Genomic DNA, 11,005 nt, shown 5'->3' with positions numbered 1-11,005 from the left:
ACACATGGCTCACACCCTGGCCCCAGCCTTCACTCCCCAAGCATCCTGAGCAAACTCGGGCAGTTGAAGAAGCTCAACATGGGATCAGAAAGAGGGAGGAGGCTATGGTCGCCTCTCAATCATGTGCCCACAATGGTGCCAGCAACCTGCGGTGTTTTGCAGTGCTGCTTAAAATCCTTACAACGTAGAGGCCAGGCCGAGGATACACCATAATGTAAAACAGGCCATCTAGGCAGGAGGAGTGAAGCAAACGTAGAAACAGGGGACTGAGATGGACAATTTTTGTAACTACAATTAGAAGGGAAAAAACCAAACAGGATATCCCAAACCCTGGGAGCACAACACATGTAGGTTGTTTTGGGGATCGTGTGGGTTAGAGGGAGCTGCGGGTCACTCCACTTTTGACATCCAGCACCAGAAGAGAGAACTCATCTCATATCGCTAATGAGGAAAAAGAGGAAATCCTGGTGTTTAAAGCAAGATTCCTATCAAATGCCGATTGCTTTCACATCATCGTGAAGTGGCTTGTTTGTAGCCCATGCTACGTCCATTGTTGGAGCCTTAATTAGACATGGGTAAGACTCAGATGTAAACAAACTAGTTGGCTGTCCCAATAAAACTTTATTGATAAAGACAGGCAAATGCCAAGTGGGACTCTAAGGAAAAAAAGGAAGAGTTTTGTTCTGGTAATTAATTCATTATTTTTGTCTTTGTTGCTCCTGGAGGTGTCTTTAACAACCTTGCTGTCGTCGTTGTTGACTCGTAACACACTAAGTCTACTTGTTACCACTATAAGTGTTTTACTTGAGGCTGCACTGGAGGATGAGAAACCCATTCCTACATTGTATGGAAACCCAAAAGATTATTCTCCTGGCCCTTAAACCATGTCCTGCCAATGTCTCCTTAGTATGTGTTGGGACCTGTCTAAGTTAGGGTTTTACAGCTGTGAACAGACACCATGACCAAGGCAACTCTTACAAGGACAACATTTAATTGGGGCTGGCTCACAGTTCAGAGGTTCAGTCCATTATCATCAAGGCAGGAGCATGGCAGAGCCCAGGCAGGCATGGTGCAGGAGGAGCTGAGAGTTCTACATCTTCATCTGAAGGCTGCTAGCATAAGACTGGCTTCCAGGCAGCTAGGATGAGGGTCTTATAGCCCAGACCCACAGTGACACGCCCACTCCAACAGGGCCACACCTACTAATAGTGCCACTCCCTGGGCTGAGCATATATGAACCGTCACGGGACCTGAAGACCATATTCACCATATGCTGAGTCTTGGGCTGGCTTGGGCTGGCTTGGGCTGGCTTGGTCTTCTGCAGATCGTGTTCTGGCAAGCACAGCTATATTGAGTTTATAATGGCCACACCAGATGGAGTCCAGAGGTCAGAGAGTCACCCAACTCCTCTCCATTTTCTGGCTTTTGCTTTCTTTTTTTCATCTCCCTTTCCTCAATGTTCCCTGAGCTTCATAGTGATGTCCGTATGTGGGGTAAGAACCCAGTCTCTTGTTCTACATCTCTCCATTGGCTGTCAGCACTGCTTTTCTGACATGTTGAGAACGCCCCAAGAATATTGGCATATCATAAATATTTAGAGGGCAATTTTGACACAATACCCTCTACCAAGATAACAACAGTAGGTTGTGCCCTAAGCTTATGACCTCCCAGGCTTTGACTATACAATACCAGTCCTGAAATCCCCTCCTGTGGAGCAGCCTTAAATCCGATCTGAAATTGGTCCATCACCGTGGCACAGCACTCATAACCCCGGCCCTGCCTTGTGGGCTCATCTTACTGAGAAGGTCTATACTGTAGCATACAGGTCCAGAATTTTCGGTGCCTGTGAGAAAAGACTGACCTCGGTCTCTTCAAAACACAAGATTGCTCTCAGAATGTGTCTTCCCGCCCCTCAAGGTGGGTGGTAGATAGGAATGGGTTTCTTCAGCGTGTACAACACGACTTGCTTTGGTTCTTCAGAATGTTTTCAGCCTGAACCCATGTGACCTTTACTCAGGTGACCTTTCTTTAATTCTCAGAGTATAATTGTCTGTCGGACGCTAAATTGGCACGAAACTTTGGTCTGCCTCAGTCGGAGGCTCCATTCTCCCAGGTCCCACCGCCTCTAGTGTGGTGACAGATACTGTGTCTCCTGGAACTGGAGATGGTTGTGAGCCATGAGACAGGTGCTGGGAATCCAACCCAGGTCCTCTGGAAAAACAAAACAAAACAAAACAAAAAACACCCAGTGCTTTTAACCACTAAGCCATGTCTCCAGCCCTGTGAGCTCTCTCTGTCTTACAGCCAAAGTGCGTGATGTCTACAGGGTTTTCCCATGTAATTAAGTGCATGACACTGGGCAGCAGCACAGCCTGTCTCGTTCTGCCAACCTCTGTGACCTTTCCTGACCCATAAGGTGTCCCTTCTACTGGGACTTTCATTTAATAACCCAAGTCGTCTGTGAATGATGTTGTCCACCCCTCTGGGGTAATTCCGCCTGAACTCCTTTTCTTTTTTTTCTAAGTTGTAATTTTGAAGTTATCATAGTAAATACTGAGCTTCCCTAGGGCTCTTCTGTGCAGCTCTGGTTTCGGTTAACTCTCCCACTACCACCCATGTTCCTCACCCCCTCACCCCCACACATCATTTAACTCTCGATATTCCCCCTTCTTCTGATTCACGTCTGGGCCACTAACCCTCCGATTAGTGGTGTTTTAGGCTCCTTTGTGAGTCAGTAGGCCTCCAAATGGCCCTTCGAGCCCCCTTCCTTTGGGTTAGGCTCCCATCCACCACAATCGCCACCAGATTCCAAATGCCCCTCTCTGTTTAAGCCTTTCAGCCTCTCCCATTTTGGGCCCTCTCTACTTTTATTCACACATAATTTAATCTCCCCCTCCCTCCTTTAAAAATGTTCCCTCTCCCCCAAAGGTCAGCCCCCTTCTAGTTTCCTGGCTTCCACTCGTGACTCAAGTGAAACAGACAAGGTCTGAAGCTAGGAACTGAGCATTTTGGCATCTGGGGATAACTTTCTGACCTCACACAGTTGTTTTAGCTCAGGCTGGGACTTCTGCTTCTACTTCTTTATATTCTGGGATGGCAGAAATAGGAAGCTTTGGAGTTACCAAGTATCGAATTTAAGCTTTCTGAGTTGTGGTATAGAGGGGATGAGCCCCTCACAGGAACTTCACCTCTAACAAGATGTATCCAGCAAGCATCCTTCATAACACTGTGAAAGAAAAACGTGGCCTCTTGCCCACAAGACCCAAAAGCTTACTAGACACTGTAACCCTGTAGCCCAGATCAGAGTCAAGCATCAAGCATTCAGGACTGTCCCTTATTTGCTAGGTCAGAACTGTAAGGTGACCTGGACCTGCAAGGGAGATAGCTCCCTAATGAAAGACTCACGTCTTGTCTGACTGCTCCTTTGTGGCAGGTTTTCCTGCTGCTCCTGAAGCACGCTCACCGGTGGGGTCTTTTTCTATTCTGATCAGTACCAGGTGCAGCTTCTGTAATATCCTAGTGTTTTCTGTGGAGAGACCTGTGTGGACTCTCTTTCTGACAGTCATCTGTGGAATGCTAAGATGGGTTTTCTGATAGAATAGCAATCTCTCTAAATCTCTGGGTCCACAGACAGATTTTCTTCCTTCCCTCTTCCAGTATCCTTTGTGTACGAGTGTATGCGTGCACGCGTCTATGTGTGTGTGTGTGTGTGTGTGTGTGCATTCATGCATGCATACAGCTGTGTGTCCATGCACACGTTTACATGTGCTATGGCATACTCATGGGGGTTAGCGAAGAACTCCCTGAACTCAATCTTCCCTTTCTACTTGTGTGTAGGTTCCTCAGAACAAACTTGCATCTCCTAGTTTGTGCGTTTTAGCGAGAGCCTTTACCCACTGAACCATCTCACTAGCCCTCACCGAGGTTTGTAGAGGTGTGTGTTGTATCGGGACACACGGATGCTGAAGAGCCCAGGACCATTTTCAGGAGGGTGGGGCCGGGAGGTGGTTAAGCTACTCCATGACTGAACCCTAGATGTCTGCCCTAGTACTACAGAGCTGGTGGCTTCCAAAGTCATCACAGGGAAGGTAGCAGGAAGGAATGTGGATTGGGAGGAAGCATAGAAAAATGCCATTTTTCCCCTCGGCTCTGCCGGCACATTTATAACAAAATTGTAAATGTATAATGTTATGGTATTATTTAACTGACATGTGTACTTTGGAATGTTTATTATAGCCACCATAAATCAAGAGGCTGCCAAACCAGGGCAGTGGTCATAGGGAGACATTCCAAGGAAAACGTATAAAATAAATAACACAATCACAGAGCACTGCCGTTCCAGCCCCGGCCGGAGATCGGAAAATGAAGCAGGCAGGCACCCCCAAAATGAGTTTCCAGGGAATGGAGGTGGCTGTGGCCTCCTTGCAAGCTCTCAGTGGAGATGCCAAGGGAGGACGGTTATTAAACCAGTAAGAACAAAATGGCTGACCCCAAAGAGGGCCTGGCTCTGCCCGCCCGCAGCTGAGCTTCTCCTGACAGCCCGCAGTGGCAGGCTGATTTTCAGTCTGTGGTTTCTCCTGCTGGAAGCTGGATCGTGATGGTATTTATTTACCTATTTATGACTTCTGCCCAATTTACATTATCTAAAGAAAAGGATTTGTACTCCCCAAGGCATAAAGTCCAATGGATTTACAAACTGTTCGATGCCTGCCCTCGGTAATTTTTTTTTCGGGGCTTAAACTGCTTTTATATCTTGACCAGTGGCTTGTAAAATGCACATCAAAATGAGTTCTGGCTAGATAAGGGTCTGGCCATTAAAAGTCTGTGGGCCCTTGATCTGAAGGCAGGGACCAATCCTCGAGACAGACACTGAAGCTACTCTTTTAATCCCCAAGCTCTCATGCCTAACCTCACGGTGGGTAACGTGAGCCCTGAAACTGGGGGCTTTGTTCAGTTTATGTGTTTGCAAAACACCTTTAAGCCCCTCTGCCCACCTTCAGGCCTTCAAGGCACAAAATATAAGCTTAGGTGTTAAAAAGAAAACTAAAAGTTAAAAATTAGCAAATAAGGATTAATCACACTCCAGAGGACAGCGGGCAGTTTCTCCTCCTCTTGGACAGGCTCTATGATTTAACAACACTGGAAGAAAATGCCCAGGTTGTTTCTCCCAGTGCCTGAGAGGATATGTTCTAGGGGAGTTTCTACCCATTCCACTTTTTCCCATTTGATTTTTCTTTGTTTACCAACTCAGGAATGCGGACAGATTTAGAATTTTCCAGACATAAGGGTCTGGTAGGGTAGGGAGCTGGTGGTGCCAGCATCCTGGTGGGCCCAGGGCAGGAAGATTCCAATTTCAAGACCTGCCTGGATTACAGAATGTGATTAGGAACAGCCTGGGCAACTTAGTCTGGGCCCTATCTCAACATCAAAAGCAGCAAGGCCGGGGCTGTGGAACCTTGGCAAGAGTGAGAGACCTTGCATTCCAGCCCCAGTAACAAACATAAGTAAAGGAGGGAGGGAGGGGAAGGGAGAGAGAAAGGAGAAGTAGGAGGGAGTGCTGCCTTGGGGCTCTGAAAATGGTTTTAAATTTTTAAAATAAGACAGAGCTCCTAAACCCACAGCAAGGAACATTTACAGAGAGCTATTGAGAACGGAGACCCTGGGCGGCTTTCAGTCTCTTACAGTCCCTCCATGCCCTGAGATTCTGATCCTAAAACCAACCTTCAGAACGACAACAACAACAGCAAAATCACAATACTCTCAAACCCTTGGCCTAGACTTTATATTTTAGCCCGGCACCAAAATGATAATAATAAAATAACCACAAACATTTGTCACATCCACTTTCTCTTGGGGGAGCCCCCCCATACCCAGCTTGCTTTGGGGAATGTTTTTTCCAGGTCTCTGTAGGCTTAGGAGTCTTTTTTTTTTTTTTTTTTTGTCAAGGCTGGGGCAGAGGGATTTGATGGGTGGTCCTCTCCTCAGGGGTGAGGGGGCAGGGGTCTCCTCCGAGAAGGATCCAGCAGGTAGGGTGGATACCTTCCACCCTTCTTCCCTGCCCCTCCCAGCCTTGCTGTCTGCCTCTGAGTAGGAAATAACAGCGCTGTTTAGCATCCTGTGAAAGACCCCAGCTTAGCAGCAGTAACGCCATTTTGCAAGGCTGTACTTAAGATGACTGGTTCAGGGAAAGGTTAGAACACTGAGTACACAGCGGCTGCCAAACAAGATGTGTTTGGTTGAAGGCCTGGCAACAGGAGGACTGCCGTTGAACACCTGACAATGAGAAAAGCCCCGGGAGAGGTCCCACACCCTGGTGGGGGGCTGAGTCAGCCGTTATGTTCCAAGAAGGTAGCTAAGAAACTTGCCCCCGGGCTGAACCCTTGGGGGGCCGAGTCAGCCGTTATGTTTCTGGAAGGTAGCTAGGAAACTTGCCCCCGGGCTAAACCCTTGCCATATTAGAATCCACCAATTATATCCCTGTAACCATGCATCTGCTTCTGTATGCTTGCTTCTGCTCCCCAAAATCCTATAAAAGCCCATCCTTGGTTCCGTGGGGCGCGCCAGTCCCCCGAGTGACTGAAGCGCCCGCAGGTGCCTGTGCCTGTGTATCCCGACAATAAACCAAATCCTCTTGCTGATTGCATCCTGTGGTGTCTCGGTCTGGTCTTTGGAGTTGGAGGGTCTCCATCCTGAGGGAAAGTTCTCCCTGAGAGCTTTTCATTTGGTGCATTGGCCGGGAAAGGAGATCCTCCACCCAGGGACCACCGACCACCCACTGGGAGGTAAGCCGGCCGGCGTCTGTCTGTCTGTCTGATTTTGTCTCGTTCTGCCTTATTCTGTCTGTTCTGTGAGCGCTCAGCCAGGTTCTGTGAGCGCTCAGCCAGGTCTGTTCTGTGAGCGCTCAGCCAGGTTGTTTGGAATTTGGGCGGGACGAAGAAGGAGCTGACGAGCTCGGACTTCTCGCCCCGCAGCCCTGGAAGACGTTCCAAGGGTGTTGGGGCCCGACTTTTCGGGGCCCAATCTGGGAGAGGAGAAAGATCCGGACTAACGGCACCTCTGTCTGTATTTTTGGCTTTCAGAGGGCCCCGGACCTTTGCCACCTCCATCTGACTTTTTGCTTTCAGTTTGGTACCAAAGCCGTGCAGCACGCCTGTCTGTTGTTTGTTTGACTGTTGGTGTTGTTTGTTTTCTCTGTGTTCTAATCTTCCTTAGAACTAACATGGGACAGTCCCTAACAACGCCCCTAAGTCTCACTCTTGATCATTGGAAAGACGTCCACGACCGGGCACACAACCAGTCCGTCGAGGTTAAAAAAAAAAGAAAAATGACAGACTCTCTACACATCCGAGTGGCCCACTTTCGGAGCGGGATGGCCAGTGAATGACACATTTAATAAGATCATTATTTTACAGGTTAAAGATTGGGTCGTCCACGGACATCCTGACCAGGTTTCTTATATTATCACTTGAGAGAGTCTCGCCTTAAACCCCCCCCCCCCGGGCGGAACCCTTCGTGGACCCGAATTGGCCTCCCGTCAACCCCCAGCCTGTCCCCTCGGCCCCGCCCGGTCTGCCGGCCACGTCTTCCTCTCTCTACCTTTGTGAAATCAGAGCCTTCTAAGAAACCTGTCCTCCCGGCAGACCCAAACTCCCCTCTCATAGATCTTCTCTCTGACAGGCCCGGCTGAAACGGAGGAGGCAGAGCCGCTGGCCAGATCAGTTGCCGGGCCACAGTCTGATAAGGGTTTCTCCCCTGTCGCAGGGAGATTGCGCAATAAGCGCGAGGTGATGCCAGATTCAACCTCCCAGGCTTTCCCACTTAGACAGGGAACCGGTGGCCAGACCCAATACTGGCCGTTTTCAGCAGCTGACATTTACAATTGGAAACAACACAACCCTTCTTTCTCCAAAGATCCGGTGACACTCACCGACCTAATAGAATCTGTTTTACTTACCCACCAGCCTACTTGGGATGACTGCCAACAGCTCTTACAGGCCCTCTTAACCTCAGAAAAAAAAAAAAAAAACAAAGAGTGTTCCTAGAGGCCAGAAAGCATGTTCTGGGAGATGATGGGCGTCCCACCCAGCTGCCTGAGGACCAAACTGGGATTTTAATACAGCTGAAGGTAAGGGACACCTACGCCTTTATTGCCAGTTGCTTCTAGCGGGTCTCCAAGGGGCTATACGACGCCCTACTAATTTGGCTCAGGTAAAACAGGTATTACAGGAAGCAGGGGAAACTCCCTCCGCCTTTCTAGAGAGACTTAAGGAGGCCTACCGTATGTATACTCCCTATGACCCAGATGACCCAGGACAAATGACGAGTGTCTCTATGTCCTTCATCTGACAGGCTGCTCCAGATATCAGGACTAAGTTACAGAGGTTAAAAAATTTACAGGGCTATACATTACAGGATTTACTTTAAAAAGCTGAAAAGATTTTTAATAAGAGAGAGATAAAAAAAGAAACTAAAAATTGAGTCGAATCTTGGCCGCCATAGTTCAGGGCCAAAAAAGGAAGGGAGATAGCGGGGGAGCTCAAAAGGGGCTGAAGCTGGATAAAGATCAATGTGCCTATTACAAAGAGAAAGGGCACTGGGCCAGAGAGTGCCCCAAGAAGCCTGGCAGACCCCGAAAGCCTCGACCACGAACCTCCCTCTTGGCTCTAGATAAAGATTAGGGAGGTCATGGCCAGGAGCCCCCCCCCCCCGAGCCCAGGGTAACGCTTAAAGTTGGGGGGCAGCTGGTTACTTTCCTGGTAGACACAGGAGCCCAGCATTCAGTCCTCACCCGAGCTTCAGGACAACTCAGCGACCGGACGGCCTGGGTACAAAGAGCTACTGGTGAGAAACAATACCGATGGACTACGGACCGCCGGGTTCAGCTGGCTACCGGTAAGGTGACCCATTCCTTCTTACATGTTCCGGACTGCCCGTACCCTCTGCTGGGCCGTGACCTGCTCACCAAACTAAAAGCACAAATTCATTTTGAGGAAAGAGGGGCCCGAATAACTGGCCCCCACGGAACTCCCCTTCAAGTTCTAACCCTATGAACCGGGACAGGACACTGGCTTGGGCAGAGACTGGTGGGATGGGGTTGGCGCTCCAACAGCCCCCCTTAATTACAACTCCAGTCTCCATAAAACAATACCCCCTGTCACATGAAGCTTATCAAGGTATAAGGCCTCACATTATGAGGCTTCTGGATCAAGGCATCCTAGTCCCCTGCCGGTCGCCTTGGAATACGCCTCTTCTGCCTGTTAAGAAACCCGGCACTGGAGATTATAGGCCAGTACAAGACTTGAGAAAGGTCAACAAGAGGATAGAAGATATTCATCCGACTGTTCCAAACCCTTACAATTTGCTCAGTAACTGTTCATCGATGAGAAACAGGGGTATGCTAAAGGGGTCCTAACACAAAGGTTGGGACTCTGAAAACGCCCTGTGGCCTACCTGTCTAAGAAATTGGACCCTGTGGCCTCCGGCTGGCCACCGTGCCTAAAGATGGTGGCTGCTATTGCTGTCCTGATCAAGGACGCTGGAAAATTGACTTTGGGACAGCCACTCACCATCCTAGCACCCCACGCAGTGGAGGCCTTGGTAAAGCAGCCCCCAGACCGCTGCTCTCTAATTCTCGCACCAAGCCTTGTTACTGGATGCAGAACGGGTTCAGTTTGGGCCCGTAGTCGCCCTCAATCCTGCCACCTTGCTTCCTCTACCAGAGGAGGCAGAACAACATGACTGCCTACAAATCCTCGCAGAAGTACATGGAACCAGGCCGGACCTATCGGACCAGCCTCTTCAGAATGCTGACCACACATGGTACACAGATGACAACAGCTTCTTGGCAGAGGGAGAGCGAAAGGCTGGAGCTGCGGTCACTACGGAGGACAAAGTGATTTGGGCGAAAGCCCTGCCTGCTGGTACCTCTGCACAACGGGCTGAACTCATCGCCTTGACTCAGGCGCTCAAGATGGCAAAAGGTAAGAGGCTAAATATATATACAGACAGCCGTTATGCCTTTGCCACGGCACACATCCACAGGGAGATCTACCGGAGGCGGGGGCTGCTCACATCTAAGGGTAAAAATAAGGCTGAAATTCTGGCCCTCTTAAAAGCCCTATTCTTGCCCAAAAGACTGAGTATTATACATTGTCCAGGACACCAAAAAGGGCACAACCCAGAGGCACGAAGAAACCGGCTGGCCGATGCCACGGCGCGAGAAGCGGCCATGAGCAAATAAATCTTGCCCTTAAATAGCCCAGACCAACCCACGCCCCCACCAGTGGGACAAACCAGTTGGGTTTATGCCCATGAGGACATAGAGCTCCTAGAAAAAAATGGGGGCCATCTACCACCCTCAACTAAAACAGTGGGTCTACAAAGGACTTTTGAATTGATCTCCTTTTTACATAAGAAGATAAAAACCTTACTAGATCGAGAAGAGATAAATCTGTATTTTTTTTTGAATTGGGACAAAGCGATACAAAAGGTGACTGAGAGTTACAAAGCATGCGCTCAGGTTAACCTGGGAAGGACCATGATTGGACAAGGAGTTCGTCCTAGGGGACACCGTCCCGACATCCATTGGGAAATTGATTTCACTGAAATTAAACCAGATATATATAGATACAAGTATCTCCTAGTGTTTGTAGACACCTTCTCAGGATGGGTCAAAGCCTTCCCCACGAAGCACGAGACTACAAAAATGGTCACCAAGAAGCTCCTCGAGGAAATCTTTCCCAGGTATGACATGCCTCAAGCGTTGAGGTCGGACAACGGGCCCACTTTTGTCTCCCAAGTAAGTCAGTTGGTGGCCAAATTGCTGGGGATTGATTGGAAATTACATTGTGCCTATAGACCCCAGAGTTCAGGTCAGGTAGAACGCATGAATAGAACAATTAAGGAGACTTTATCCAAACTTACGCTTGCAACTGGCTCAAAGGATTGGGTGGCCCTCCTTCCCCTAGTTCTATATCGGGCCCGGAATACCCCGGGCCCCCATGGT

The 11,005-nt window shown here is 49.1% G+C and overlaps 1 long non-coding RNA gene across 1 annotated transcript; it reads left to right on the top strand.

The window, feature by feature from the left end:
- Nucleotides 1-6,124: 6,124 nt before the first annotated feature.
- On the top strand, nt 6,125-9,258 carry LOC134486506 (uncharacterized). The gene is made up of 2 exons (XR_010065552.1): nt 6,125-8,125; nt 8,794-9,258. It is a non-coding gene; the product is annotated as an uncharacterized LOC134486506 (long non-coding RNA).
- The last annotated feature ends 1,747 nt before the right edge of the window (nt 9,259-11,005 follow it).

This window comes from Rattus norvegicus, chromosome 3 (assembly GCF_036323735.1).
Source record: "Rattus norvegicus strain BN/NHsdMcwi chromosome 3, GRCr8, whole genome shotgun sequence".
Taxonomy (NCBI): domain Eukaryota; kingdom Metazoa; phylum Chordata; class Mammalia; order Rodentia; family Muridae; genus Rattus; species Rattus norvegicus.
This window is presented reverse-complemented; position numbering and strand designations above follow the sequence as displayed.